Genomic DNA, 15,364 nt, shown 5'->3' with positions numbered 1-15,364 from the left:
GTCTTCTTGTGTCGAGTTAGGGCGTGGAAGATCTGAACTGACGAACTTCACATCTACACTTCCCAGTTCATCGTGTTCTTCATCAAGGGTAATTAAAATTTACTTTTACTACCCTCTTTGATTCAAATGTTTTCTTGAAAATCTTCAAAGGTGTTTATTCTTCAAATCTTCACACACTGAACACCTCACATGTCATCTGCTCTTGATTCGTTTCTCTAAGCAATGATTTTCTTCAAGATTCCTCAATTGTGTGGATTTTCAACCTATACAACTCTGGAACCTAAGACAAAGAACGCTTAGTGAAATTCCTCAAGACTCATCTAGTCAAATTCCTCAAACTTATTCTTTTTGAAAAACCTTTTGAGAACGCATATGACCTCTCCAAATTCCTCGCAACTAGACTCTGTTCATAGGTACTCATGTCCGTTGCTGAATCGCTAGGTTCTCATAAACTTAACTCATTTGCAGCGTTCCTCGAAGAAAAGTTGCATACCTCTTCAGAAACTTCAGTTGTTCATATTCCTAAGCTGAAGAAAATGGCTGATGGAAGGAAGCCACAGAAGGGTGGAAAGAGGCCCGAGGTCAATACTGCTTTTGAAATCCCTGATGACATTTATGCTGGGTACTGCACACCCCCTGAGGAGGATATAAATCATCGCAAGGTGCGCGTTCGAAAGATTGAGAGGAGATGGGCACGGGAATGGAGGGAGTACAGATATGTTACTCCCAAGTATATGAAGAAATTCGCTCTCAACCCTCCATGCCCAAGACCTCCGTTGGCACCTGGCCAATTGGCAGATCCCACCAGCCTCAAGCGCGGTGAGGATTATCTTGATGAATGGGCAAAGCGCCAGGCCAAACTGGCCAAACTAGCAAAGGAAGCAGTGAGGAAATTTAATGAAGACTCTGCTGCTGCTGCTACCACTGCTGAGGCCTCTGCAAGCAAGCTAAAGAAGGCAATGCCTAAGAAGCCTGCGGACAAGCCAAGTGCTTCTCCCGCAATGCCCTCATGGCCAAGTTCCTTAGCAATGCCCTCACGGCCAGATTCTTCAATGCCCTCACGACCAGATTCTTCAAAGCCCTCACGGCCAATTCCTCAAACTGCTCCTCCTCCTTCAAAGTCATCAGCTCCTCCGACAAAGTCCTCAGCTGCTCCCACTAAATCCTCTGCACCTATGCATCTCGCCACATGCCAAAGGACTACATGCATCTCAATTGCCTCAGGAGCTTCTGCGAGTTCCTCAGTTGCACCAAATTCCTCAACTGGCCCCTCTTTGCTGAAGAAAAAGGCCACAGCTGGATGAGGCTCTTGAGCAAGTCCTCACAAGAAGCAGGTCACTTTTCAAGTGTCGTCTGATGATGAGGCTGATAATGAAGAACTTGCCGAAATCATGAGAGACAAGCAGGCCAGGGCCGCTAGAGCCAAAGGCAGCAATGTGCCACTGTTATTGGATCCGTTGATCCTAGATTTCATTGATCTATGGCACAAGGACCAAAACATGCCTTTGCTGGAGATGAACCTCACTCCTGGTCAAAGTCATGTTTTGACTGCCTCCATTGAAGAAGAGAAGTGGAAATTTGAAGAAGGAAGAAGAGTGAAGAAAGCGCAGTACAAGAAGCAGCACTACCTAAAGGACAATGTCCTCACTCTTACCCTTGAACAACTCATTCCCTTGCAAGCTAAGATCAAGCAACTGAGTGATGAATTTGATCGCTACTATGCTAACTGGCTTGGAGCCCAAGTCAGATTTGTGAAGATTACTGACAAACTCACTTCAAATGTTGCAGCCCCAATGCAACAAGTAATCCTCAGGCTGACGCATCTGCTTAGCCTACTGAAGAACATGCCAGCACCGCTGATGACAATCAGGCTGCTGAAGAAAATGAAAGTACCAGGGCTGATGACTGCATTCCAGCCAGTGGAGAAATTGCAGGGCATCCACTAGTGGTGCACCTGAATAAAATGAAGAAGTCAGGGCAACTATATCAATTGTGCCTGAAGAAAATGAACCACATTCCTCTGCTGCTCATGCGCCTACACCAACTCCGATCCTTCCATCTGCATTTGATGTGAAGAAGATCAAGTCTGCAGAGCATGCAGCTATGAAGAAAAGGAATGGATCAACTTCATCAGGTTCTTCAGCTCCGAAGAAGATGAAGCCTCTGACAAGCTCAATTGACAACCCAATTGATGTCGTTCCTGTCTCATTCATGCCATCAAAGGACCTTGTTCCTTTTCGTGAAGATTATGTGATTCCAAGCGAATCCGATGAAGAGAATCCTTCTGCTACTTTGTCAAAGCAGTTCGATGACGAAATTGAAGTGGATGATATCCCTTCAACACCAGTTGTGTCCTCGCCTATGCCTTAGTTTACTGCTGAAGATGCCGGTGTTGTAGAAATGGAAGATGAGGATGTGGACATTGGATGTACCACACCTGTGTTGAATGATGACTTTTGGGAAAGTGAGCACCCCAGCTCTCCAATGTTCACTCCACCTCAAGCAATTCCTCAGTCCCCTGCTGCTAATGAAGTACAAATGGGATCTGAAGAACCTCATGCAACCCCATCTGTCCACGAAGAAATTCCAGCCACTAGTGCTGATGAAAATGTAAATGAAGAATTGGAGACCTAGGCTGCAGCTGCTGAAGAGCCTGAAATTCCTAAGTCTGTGGATCCTCAGACTGGGATTCCTGAGGTGGTGATGCAATTGACTGATACTCCTCAGCCTAAGCCAAAGGATCCCTTCTCAAAGAAGCAGAAATTCAAGGCTGGTGACTTCTTCGGCGAGCATGTTTTCTTCAGTGAATTCAATCCCTATGACTCCACTCGTCTTAGAAGGAAGCGCTTTTGGACTGCCAGCCAGGCCAACTTCTATTCTTCACTGCTTTTCAACAAAGACAAAGTCTTCGACCACGAGCATATTCCTCACGTGGACATGGAATCATTGCCTTGCTTCTCTCAAGTCCTCAGTGTGCTTCATGATGCAGGACTGCTCAATTTTTGCTCTGACATTGTTGATTGGAATGAAGAGCTTATTCTTCAGTTCTATGCAACGCTGCACATCACAGGTCATGCTGATGATATCAACACTTGGGTGTTGGACTGGATGACCGAAAACACTCATTATAAGGCACCAGCCTCTGAATTGCTTCATGCCCTGCCAATCAGTCCTCCACGTGAAGGTGCTCGTTGTTTGTACCAAGAGCCTGAACTCACTGCTCATTACATGCAAGTGCTAATGAAGCCTCTGAAGCCTGGTCAAGCCCCAAGGACCAAATTCCTCGTGAAGGAATTGTTGTATGTGCCAAGAACAGTCTATCACATTCTAACGAAGACTTTGAGTCCTATCAAAGGCCACGACTCATCTGATGAGGAAATTGTTGGCATCATGAAGAATCTGCTATTCAACATCATGCATGGCATCCCTGTCCATTATCATGATTTCTTCATGAGGACTCTTGCAAATGTTGCAATTTCTCCGTTTGAGCTGAAGCCTTATGCCCCTTGGATTATGAGATTCCTCAGAACAAGGTCTTCACTCAACTACAAAGCTGATTTTTAGAATCACCTCAGCTACTTGCCCCCGATTAAAGTCCTCAAGCGGACATATTCCTCAGTTGATGAGAAGGGCAAGGCACCAGCTGTTATTGATGAAGGCATTCGTCCATTGGATGGTCAGTTTCGCAAAGCCGCATCTTATTCCACCAATGATGACTTTGCCACTCATGATTCTGCTGCCAATGCATCCAAGCCAAATCCTCAAGCCACTGCTCCTCGTGTGATGACTGACGGTGAGCTGCTTCTTAGTCTTCACCAGAAGGTGGATCGAAACCATAAATGGGTTAAGCGTCAGTTTGATTCTATTCTTCACAACATGACTGCTACACATAATGCAGTGAAGAAAAACCATTACTACCTCCATGAAGTCTTTGATCGCACCTGGGCTATTCTGCCACATCTCTATGGTGAAGAAGAGGTGAAGCAAATGGGTTTCAAGGAAAATTTTAACTGGTCTGCTCTCCCACCAAAGAAATACAAGAAGGTCAAGGCTCGTTCCTTGGTGGCCAGTTCATTTTCTTCATCGTGCGACACGGACGAGTATGAAGACTTGGATGACACTGCGGTAGGCCCTACAGCGACACACGACCCCAACAACGCTGGCGCTCCTCCATCATCATGATATTCTTCAGGGGCGTTAGTCCTCATTTTCAACCCTTTTGGTCATTCGATGACAAAGGGGGAGAAATTTGAGTTAGTCTTCAAGCGGGTCTATCTTATATAGGCGTTTTTTTGCTAAGTTACAACTCTCGTTCTTTTGATGACTTTGTTGGATCGAGTTGTAAACTTAAACTCTATGGTGTCCTGATACTTTTGCTGAGTTCTTCTGCATGCTTATTCCTCATTAATGTCTATGCGCGCATGCTCAATTACATCAGTCGCCATATTTCATCATGCATTTCAAATTCTTCATATTATATGTCAAATGCGTGTATGAATTACAAGATATAGGGGAGATCTCCATGATTATACTCTTCAAGTGTGCATTGCTTCAAAAGAAAATTCCTCACTATGCACATCTTCAGGGGGAGTTCTTCTATATCTTGTAATCAAATTCCTCAATATCAGTATTTACACTTCATATGTTTATCCTCGTTGAAAACTTAACCTATATTGTCATCAATCACCAAAAAGGGGGAGATTGTAAGTGCATCTAGTGCCCCTTAGTGATTTTGGTGTATTAAAGACTTATAGGTTAAGAGACTGATGCATTTGTGAGTGTACACAGGTCTATAAGTCTATGAGGAGTTTGATATTTACAGAGAAAGTCAACCCCTAAAAATGAAGTTCTTCAACCAAAGACTTTGTATTTCTGAAGACTTTCTGAAGACTTTTCTTTTCGTAGTTTCATTTTCTCTTTCTTAGGTCATAGGAAACACCGTACTGTTAAAGGGGGTCGAGGAAATACTAAGGAAAAATTTCCATGTGATGCTCGACTCAAAATCCTACACCTACCAATCCCTTTGAGTGAAGCCATTGGAAATCTCATACAGTTCAGTCAATTTCTTCAGTGACAGAGACGAAGTTCTTCTGGTCTCTGAGGAATTTGTTCTGACTGAGGAGTTAGGAATTCGCCAGTGCGGATTGCCTACATAGTGAGGAACATGATAGCCCTGAGGAATTTGAGAATCAAATTTCCGACCGTTGCTGTGCTATGCGTCAGCCGTCCCAAAATATCTACCCACCTAACGGTCATATCATTGAAGGGCATTTATGTCTTATAATGTCAGGCTCCTCCCTAGGCTATAAATAGCCGCCCCCTACAACCACTAGCTAGTTGGCTGCTCCAAGAGAAACTGACACTTGTCTTTTGAGAGCATCCCATTCTCCTAGGACTTTGAGCGAAAATCATCAAGTGAGGAAAACCCAAACCCAAACACCTTCAAACCCAAAATGATTGAGCATCACTGAAGAGATTGATCCTGCGTGGATCCGACGCTTGTTACCTTTGAAGACTGGGCTTCTTCCAGACGGTTAGGCGTCATGGTCTAGAGCATCCAAGAGGAATTGTGGATCACCGAGTGACCGAGTCTGTGAAGGTTTGGAAGTCACCTAAAGACTTACCACGAGTGATTGGGCGAGGTCTGTGTGACCTTAGCCCAAGGGGAATATGGTGAGGACTGTGTGTCCGGGACTGTGTGTCCTCAGGTTTAAATACCTAGCCACTCCAACCAGACATACAACTGAGACAACAGTTGGAACTGGTCTACCAAATCATTTTCTTCACCAAGCTAACTGGTTCTATTTCCTCAACTCTTTCATTTCCTCATTTTAGTTGTTGTGTGCTTGTTCATATCTGTTTGGAGACTTTGACTGAAGACTTTCTCAATCACCTCAGTTCAATTTCTTCAGTCTGTGCATCTTCATCCTGTGTTATCTTGTGCTTATGCTTTCTATACTCTGTGCTTGTCTTCATTTCATCATGATGACTATGCTTGTGTTCTGTTATGTTTACTTTTGAGTACTTATTCCGCTGCAAGTAGTACTTCGCCAAGGAATTTCCTCATCAGCAAATTCCTCAGTGAAGAATTCGTAAAAATCGCCTATTCACCCCCCCCCACAGTCTGTGCAAATTCCTCGACGAGTTGCCCGCCGGTCTCTGGAGTCTGCGCACAACACCAAACCGGTCGACCGGGTTCACCCGGTTCTTCCTCGTCTACGGACCCGAAGCCGTCATCCCGACCGACGTCGAGTTCGACTCGCCGCGCGTCATGATGTACACCGAAGCAGAAGCAAGAGAAGCATGTGAAGACGGCGTCGACCTGATTGAAGAGGCGGGCCTTTTGGCACTTAGCCGCTCGGCTATCACTACAACAAAAACACCACGTATGGTCGCTTTTTCTAGGACGCTATTTTATTCGTCTCTAAGCATATGGACACTAGCGACCTAAAGACGCTTCTTAAGACGTTTATGGAGCGTCACAATCCTTTTTCCTTATAATTAGCTTCTAAGAAAATAAGTATTTAATTTTAATTAACTTAGAGACGATTTGTGAGATGTTTTAGTGTGCGACTCTAGTCTTATCCTAGACTTGAGAAATCTTTACCCCGCAAAAATAAGTAAAAGACTTGTTTTTTTTTGAATTATTAAGTTATTAAAAGAGAAAAAGAAGGCGTTGGGGATGGGATTCGAACGCTCTACCTCCTAGCGAGCTGGGCGCTGTGCTAATCACCAATACTCGCATGCTCTTGGGTTAGATTTGCAACGTGAACCATAAAGAAAGAAAACAAAGAGGAAAAACTTAAAAGGAAGTTCCCAGAAATTCCCATGAAACAGTCTTTGTGACGGGTCGAACAAAGGACCTATTGCTAGTAAAGAACGACGCTAGCCACAAAAAGAACATCTCTAGCAGATCCCGCAACCGAACTGGCCGCAAAATTGGTTTACAGACTTTCGTAAACAAATTTTGCGGGACGACAAGCGCGAAGACATAACCGACCCCGCATAGTTCACCGGAATTCAACATGATTTTGAAAACTAGTAAGTTCGCGCCATAACTAAACATAGTCATACATAGCAGGAGTTCATAGGAGTTCCACAAATACAACCTAATTAAACATAGTTTAACTGGAAATTAAAGTAGTTAATACTACGCGGGGGTCTACTTCTAGTTAAACATCACTGGGGTTCTATTCGTCGAAGTTGCCCTCGTCGTCCTCGTCGCTGGAGATGACTTCGGTAGGCAGCGGCTGGCCTCCGTGCAGCATGTTGTAGATCAGCGAACGGTAGAGTCGGGTTTGAAGCTGGTACTCCTCCCATGCCGCCAGCAATTGTGCAACCACATCTCCGGCGGCGGTGGCGGCGCTTGCCTCAAAGAATGCCCGCTCGGTCGTGTGTTGCCGCTGGATCGCTGGGTTGAAGAGCCGGCCGCAGCGCCGGAAGGTCGTCCACGCACGCAAACTCGCTCTGGTGCTGCGGGGCTTGGCGCCACGCGTGCACGCTGCCTCTCTCTACTTGTCTGACACGGCAGGGCGGAGGCCGGACCCGCTTGCCACGTCGCCTTCCGGCGTTTGCGGGTAACGAAGCCACCGCGCGCGACGTCTCCACCGTGATACTCGAAGCCTCCACGACGAACGAGACCATCACCGCCACCACGCCCTCATTCGCGGTCGACATCGCCGGAGAGATCCGGTGGCCGGAGGGGCAGGAAATGACAGCCGGAGGGGAGATGATTTCTCGTCAGAGGGAGGAGGTTCCAAATATATAGCTGAAAACGGGGGCAGTTTATGGGCCTCCGCTAAAAAAAATTACGGGCCGGGCCATTTTTTTCGAGATCTGATCGAGCCATTTTTTGGCCCGTCCTGTATAACGCAGTTCACTGGAGTTATAAAGTATCTGCTAGAGAGGCTCTAATTAGTGATATTTGGTATCTAAAACCGTAGCTCAATGTCTATCAACCATAAACTGCAAATAGATTAAACAATTTAAAAATTGAGCATGATTTTATTTTTGGAAAAAGTAAATTGTTTTTTAAAACATGGAAATTACAAATTTCTAAAGAGATTTTTTAGAATTCAATTTTTTTGTTAAACATAAACATTTTTTTTAAAAAGGACCAAATTTGAAAACGAGAACAATTTATAAAATTGCAAACAAGTTTTTGATAAAAGGGACAAAAATTTTAACTGTGGCATTTTCTAGAATTAAGTACAATTATTTTAAAACTTGAACATTTTTTGAAATTCCACGAACAATTCTATAATTTGCGAACAATTTTTTGAAACATTAACTATTTTCGAAATTGTAAAAAATTTGGAAGTAGGAATACCTTTCGAAATTCCCACAAAAAATAGAATTTCTGAACAAAATTCAAATGCCAACATTTTTTGAAATTATCCAAACATTTTTTCCAATTTCTAAATAGATTTTCGAAAAATGAACATTTGTTTGCGTTTTTGATTTTTTTAGAAAGTGGCATCTTTTCAAATTTTTGGACATTTTCTGTATTGTGAAAAAAAATTAAAATGCAAACTTTTTTAGATTCTGTGAATAAAGTTTTAAAATAGGAAAAATTTGTTAAAAATATAAATAATAGCAAGGCAAACATTTTTTAATTTCTGAATATTTGTTGAAAAAGAAAATAAACCTGAAAAGGATAAATGAAATACAAGAAAAAAGGAAAAAATAAAAGAAAATGAAAATGAAAACTAAAAAAGGAGAGAAAACAGAGAAACAGGGAAAAAGAAAAACCAGAAAACCGGTTGCGAACCTCCTAGAAGGTTCCACAAACCGGCTGGTATTGTAGTGCGTTCTTTACTGATAATTGGGCCGACCCTTCTTTCTCGCTGGTCATCGCTACCTCTGTGCGAATTAGCTACAATCTACCACGTAGTGCGGCAGATAGGATTTTCGGGAACAAACATAGCACAGCATCTACCCCTAGCCTAGGACGGTTGTGGCGTGGGCTTGGACCTTTTCTTGGTCCGATCGACCAAACCGGTCAAACAACAAACTGGGTGTTGTTCAGTTGGGCCTAATAAGACGACCTAGATCGGCTAATTGTGATAGCTGACTGGGATGGGAAACCCTATTTCTCGTGTAGGTCAACGAAAGGCACCAATCGGTGTCTATTTCTCGCATTAAGAAAGACAATAGGCTGCTCTCACTGAAGGTTTTTCCTCTCCCGCTTTGTATTGGGCCGGCCCATTAACGGTCACAAATAGTAAGAAAAAGAGGGGGCGACCGCGGATGCCGCTACCACTCCACCCTAGTCACGTTGGTGATAAGTTGTAGGTGTGGGTCGTACTCGAGGCGATTCAAGCTGGTTTCTCTTTGATTTTTTTACGTTTTTCGTTCTCTTTTAATTTTTTTTCTTCTCCATTTTTTCATTCTTTTTTGCTGTTTGTTTCTTTGTTTTGTTTCATTTCTTCTTTCTTCTGTTTATTTCATTTTTCATCTCTTTTTTTCTTCTCCATGCTTTTTCATTTGTTTATTCATTTTTTTTCATTTACCTTTTCCTTTAGTTTATTTTGATTCATTTTCTGTTTTCATTTTTCTTGGTTTTTCTTTGGTACCTTTTGTTTTTCATTCTAAATTCTTATATACTTATTCAACCTTTTCTAAATACTTGCTCAATACTTTTAAAATACTTGCTCAACATTTTTATACACATCTTCAATAGTTTTTCAAATACTTGTTCAACATTTTTTCAAATACTTGTGCAACATTTTTTCAAATACTTTTGTAACACTTTTATATACTTGATTACTCTTTTTTCAAATACTTGTTCAACATTTTTCAAATAATTGTTTAACATTTTGTAAATTTTTGTAGTATATATATTTAGAATATTTTAAGGCGGCTGCTACAAATCAGCCGGATGATTTTTCTAGAAAATCATCCGGCTAGCTAGCCGTCTGATCTGCCGCTGGTTGCCGTTTGATTTCACCAGCAGTTCGAGTCTTCCCTTCTCTCATCCCGTTCAGTTCGACACCCCCACATACACATCGTGACCGGGGGTGCACGTTTGGTAGACAACGTCGGCCGTCGCCTTAATAGGAACCTTGTGTGGGACCGAACGGTCCGATCCAGAGGGAGCCACATGGAAGCCGAGAAGCCCGCTCGGTTAGTCTAGCCCGAGTCACACCCATGTCTTAAGAATGCCACCCTTATTGTTGCGAGTCGCACTCTGCCCTTCAATCGTCCACTGTCTTTCTATTTCTTATTAAACTTTGTGGCTATTACTTGGATACATATATTACCCAATAAAGTTACCCTTCATCTCGTGTGTCTTGCGCAAGGCCGACCTGGGATTTCACGCCTTCCATCGCCGCCGCCGCAAATCGGCTTCATCTTCTGTGGTTTTAGAGCCATGGAGGTGCGATGCATCTCGGCCCTTGTTGACAGGAGGGTTCTTGCTCTGTTTTCTTTTCTTTACGGTTGTTCCCTCCTCGGGTAGACGAGGCGGCGGTTCTCCGAAGTTGGAATAAGGTCCTACCTGCTTAGCCCCCGTTCTGGTGATGCATCAAGCATTATCTAATGGCGTGTGTAGGTGTGTCTCCGCATATCTCGTGGGATTCGGTGGGCGTTTCTCTTCAGTGGATTTACTTGGATCCGGTCTTCGTTTGTGTGTGTTCGTGTGTCTTTAGATTGCATCCTTGCACTAAACGATTCTCTTTATTGGTGGTGGCTGATGTTTTGGTACGCTGGTCTTATTGGGCCTTAGCCCGATGACTACCTGTTTGTCTAGTACAACAAGGTTTGACCAGCTTCGTTGAGTGAGAGGCGATAACGGTGGCGCGCCTTCTGCTCACTCCACTGCTTGTAGTCATCGCTAGGTGGTTTATGGATCTGGATGTAATTTTTACTTATAGTGTTCTTTGCACCGTCTTGAAAGATGATGACTAGATTGGTAGTTTTTAATGTAAAACTTTGTTGATATTTTTGCAAAAAGAATGAAGAATAGATATTGAGCCAATAAACGGAACACAAAAAGGAAATTGTCCATTGTTTTTTAACACAATCCATATATGTGGTTAATTAGTGCTCCTGAACTATTTTGCTTAACCAAGTTTGACGTTCACGGAAGTACATAACAATTTGACATCCCGGACTATTTTTGTTTAACAAAAATGTTAGTGCTACTAATTTATTTTCTTTACCGCGCAATGTTTCCCGGGTCTCTCTTTCTACGCCGCGCGCCATCTCCCTACCTCCCCCATTATCCAACCTCCCGATTCCAATCTGCGCCGGTGAGACCACACCCTGCGCCCGCCCATTCCTGCACCCCGAGCAGTGGCAGCCTCACCTTCAAGCGTTACCCTCTCCCGCTAGCTGTCACGCCCAATATGCGACCCTATCCAAAAGGAACTCGATGGTCCCACCAAGGATAGACCCGCATATTGAAACGCTTTTGCAAGGTGGATATCATTACATCAACATTACATAATAGATGGGGATACATACATAAGGCATACAATGCCACATGAATACAACATCACAATACATAAGAGCATCATCCGACTACGGATGAATCACAAACAGAAACTCAAACGACATCCACCCTAGCCCAGGCTGCCGACCTGGAACCTATCCCTGATCGAAGAAGAAGCAGAAGAAGAACTCCAAGACAAGCAAACATCGCTCTCGCGTCATGATCATCGCAAAACCTGTACCTGCAACTGTTGGTGTAGTAATCTGTGATCCACGAGGACTCGGCAATCCCATTACCATGGGTATCAAGACTAGAAAAGCTTAAAGGGAAAAGGAAGGGGTAAAGTGGTGAGGCTGCAGCAGCGACTAAGCATATATGGTGGCTAACATACGCAAATAAGAGCGAGAAGAGAGCAAGCAGAACGGTCGTCAACTAGTAATGATCAAGAAGTGATCCTGAACTCCTACTTACGTTAAACATAACCCAGAAACCGTGTTCACTTCCCGGACTCCGCCGAGAAGAGACCATCACGGCTACACACGCGGTTGATGCATTTTAATTCGGATCTGGTGTCAAGTTATCTACAACCGGACATTAACAAATTCCCATCTGCCTATAACCGCAGGCACGGCTTTCGAAAGATTATACCCTGCAGGGGTGTCCCAACTTAGCCCATGCCAAGCTCTCGCGATCAACGAAGGAATAGACCTTCTCCCAGGAAGACCCGATCAGACTCGGAATCCCGGTTTACAAGACATTTCGACAATGGTAAAACAAGACCAGCAAAGCCGCCCGATGCGCTGACAAATCCCAATAGGAGCTGCACATATCTCGTTCTCAGGGCACACCGGATGAGCAAGACGTCGGGTTAGCATAGACCCTGGTTGCCCAGGGGGCGCCGAACATCGCTCGGTTCGGACCAACACTTAGACAAGCACTGGCCCGGGGGGGGGCTAAAATAAAGATGACCCTCGGGTTGGCCGACCCAAGGGAAAGGGATAGGTGGTGGTGAGGCAAATGGTAAAACCAAGGTTGGGCCTTGCTGGAGGAGGTTTATTCAAAGCAAACTGTCAAGGGGGTCCCATAAATCACCCGACCGTGTGAGGAACGCAAAATCCGGGAACATAACACCGGTATGACGGAAACTAGGGAGGCAAGAGTGGAACAAAACACTAGGCAAAAGGCCGAGTCTTCCACCCTTTACCAAGTATATAGATGCATTAATAATATAAGAGATATTGTGATATCCCAACCAAAAACCTGTCCACCATGGAGAAATCTTCAACTTCACCTGCAACTAGCAACGCTATAAGAGGGGCTGAGCAAAAGCGGTAACATAGCCAAACAGTGGTTTGCTTAGGAAAGGTGTCAAAGGTTAGAGGTTCATGGCAATTTGGGATGGCTTGATAAACAGGTGATAGGTAGCGCAGCATAACGATAGAACGAAACAACTAGCATAGCAATGATAGTAGTGAGATCCAGGGTAGCGGTCATCTTGCCTTAAATCCTGCAAGGAAGAAGAACGAGTCCATGAAGAAGACGAACGGAAGAAGCCGAACCAAGCGCAGACGAACGAATCCTCACGATCACAACGGAACAGGAACTATCGAGAAGAAGCACACAACATAGTAAACACACCACACATGAACAAGACATGATGCACAACAAGCATGATGCATGACAAGACTACATGAAGCTACTCATGGCAAGAGATGATGCAAACAAGAGCAACACATCAAGGCAAGTTTAAATGAGGCCGGGAACAACATATAACAATTCCGGTAAGTCCTCATATGCATATTTCGAAATTGGTCCAGACCTGAATAAACCTTATTTTCAAGTTGTTAAACAGCAAGTTAAGATGCACAAGGATGATCTACACGAGATTCTAGTCAAGTTACATATAAAGTTCATTTATTTCGGAGTTACGGTCTAGAATATATGAGCAAAACAAGTTAAACATGGCATTGATGCAAAATGCACTCAAACATCAAGCAAACACCTCAAAACAAGGATGCAACATGGTAATATGAAACTACATGCAAAATCAAGCAAGTTTCATATAGAGCACACTCAAAACGGAGCAACGGTTCAACACACACACATGAAACAAGTCTAAAGGACAAGCTGTCCAAAACAGCAACTAGGCATATTGCAAGCATCAAAACAATATACTACAACATCTCAACATAATAACAAAAGGCATGGGCATGATGTACAGGTAAAGCACAAACAAAACATGAACACTGAGCTATCTCCAGAAATCACTAGAACATGCTCAAACACACATGGTAAGATTGCAAGTTATAACAATTTCAGACTTTGCAGAAAATAACATCACGATGCAATGTTCAGGGCTATCAAACAACATGTTACAGGAACTTATAATGGCAAAAAAATGCATGGCATGAATCTACTAATTGCATAGATCAAAAGTCCCTTACTGACCATAAGCCAAAAAGGATCAGAAAATATGATGGCACCCACGTAAACATAGCAAGTTATAATTACAGATTCAAACATGGCAGAAACAGAATTATGGAGGCATGTAGATGAGCTTGTGCAACTCACTACAGAGCAAAACATGGCATGGCAAGGCACCCAACAGTAATAAGACATATTTGTGAAGCTAAGAATGGCAATAGCAAGTTCATAGGATGCATGGATCACTAGCAAAACACATGGGAACAAGTGAACTTAATGTAAACAGGCTGACAACAACATTATCAAGCAACTTTAGAGCAAGATATGAACAATCTACAGCAAGCTATAAATGCAAACAGGGGCATGATTGGATAGAGGATGACATGTAGATCAAAACATATTTAGTAGACATCTCCAGATTATGCATAGAATGATTAGTAGCAACATGTTTATATAGCATCACGAAATAACAGATTCAGCCTAGCAAAACATCAACATCATGTACACTACTTAACAAGCTCGATTAACTCACCACAAGTCATTGCATAACAAGATAAGCATAGCATCATCAAGAATACATGTTTGTGAAACAAACCAAGTCAAGAACAAGTCCATAGCATGCAAGGATCAACTACAACAAGCTTGGCCAAATTGAATAACATGTAAACAATCTGCCAGGAAACATTTTGAAGCAGAAGTAGAGCACGAAACTGACATGCTAGACTACTCCTTAATTGCAACAAAGGGCATGAATGGATAGACAAAAACCTATTGTTCATAACACCCTTACTGAAGTATCTCAATAAATGCATGGATCTCTCTGTAGCATCAAGTTTACATGGCATAAAAATAACAGCAGAACAGGGATTAAAATCATCAACATCACGATGCCTAGTTTGCATGCTTGTGCTAGTCACCACATTGATCACAAAAATACATGGTAAGCACCTCTGTAAAGAAGACATGGCATAGATCAAAACACGTGAAGACATCAACCTCATAGGGTGCACACATCAATCATGGCAAAAATGACAAAAGAGCTCGTTCTGATAACAGACAGCAGAAAACATCATGAAGCACTCTTACAACAATGATTCAGGCATCAATATAACCTCAAATGAATATGATGCAATTGAATGAAATGATGTACTCGTTGAGATGAACAATTTGACAAATTACACGCACGAAACGGAGCTACGGATGCAGAGATATGATGGCATGAACATGGCATGAAAATAACACAGAAACGGGGACTTAGTGGATTTCGGGGTCAACCTCAAATGGATCTGGATCTGGCGCGGAGGACGAGGCTCGCCGGAGTTGCGGGCTGAGGCGGCCGGAGACGAGGGAGAGGGCGCCGGAGAGGAGGGGGCCGGCGAGGGGGGCGCCGGATCTGGCCTCTCCGCGGCCGGATCTGGCCGGGGCGGAGCGGAGACGACAGCCGGGGCCGGCGGCGGAGCTCCGAGGTGGCGCGGGACTCGGGCGAGGCGCGGAGGCGCTTGCACG

The sequence above is a fragment of the Triticum dicoccoides genome, chromosome 6B, assembly GCF_002162155.2.
Source record: "Triticum dicoccoides isolate Atlit2015 ecotype Zavitan chromosome 6B, WEW_v2.0, whole genome shotgun sequence".
In the NCBI taxonomy this organism is placed as follows: domain Eukaryota; kingdom Viridiplantae; phylum Streptophyta; class Magnoliopsida; order Poales; family Poaceae; genus Triticum; species Triticum dicoccoides.
Note: the sequence above shows the minus strand (reverse complement) of the source record.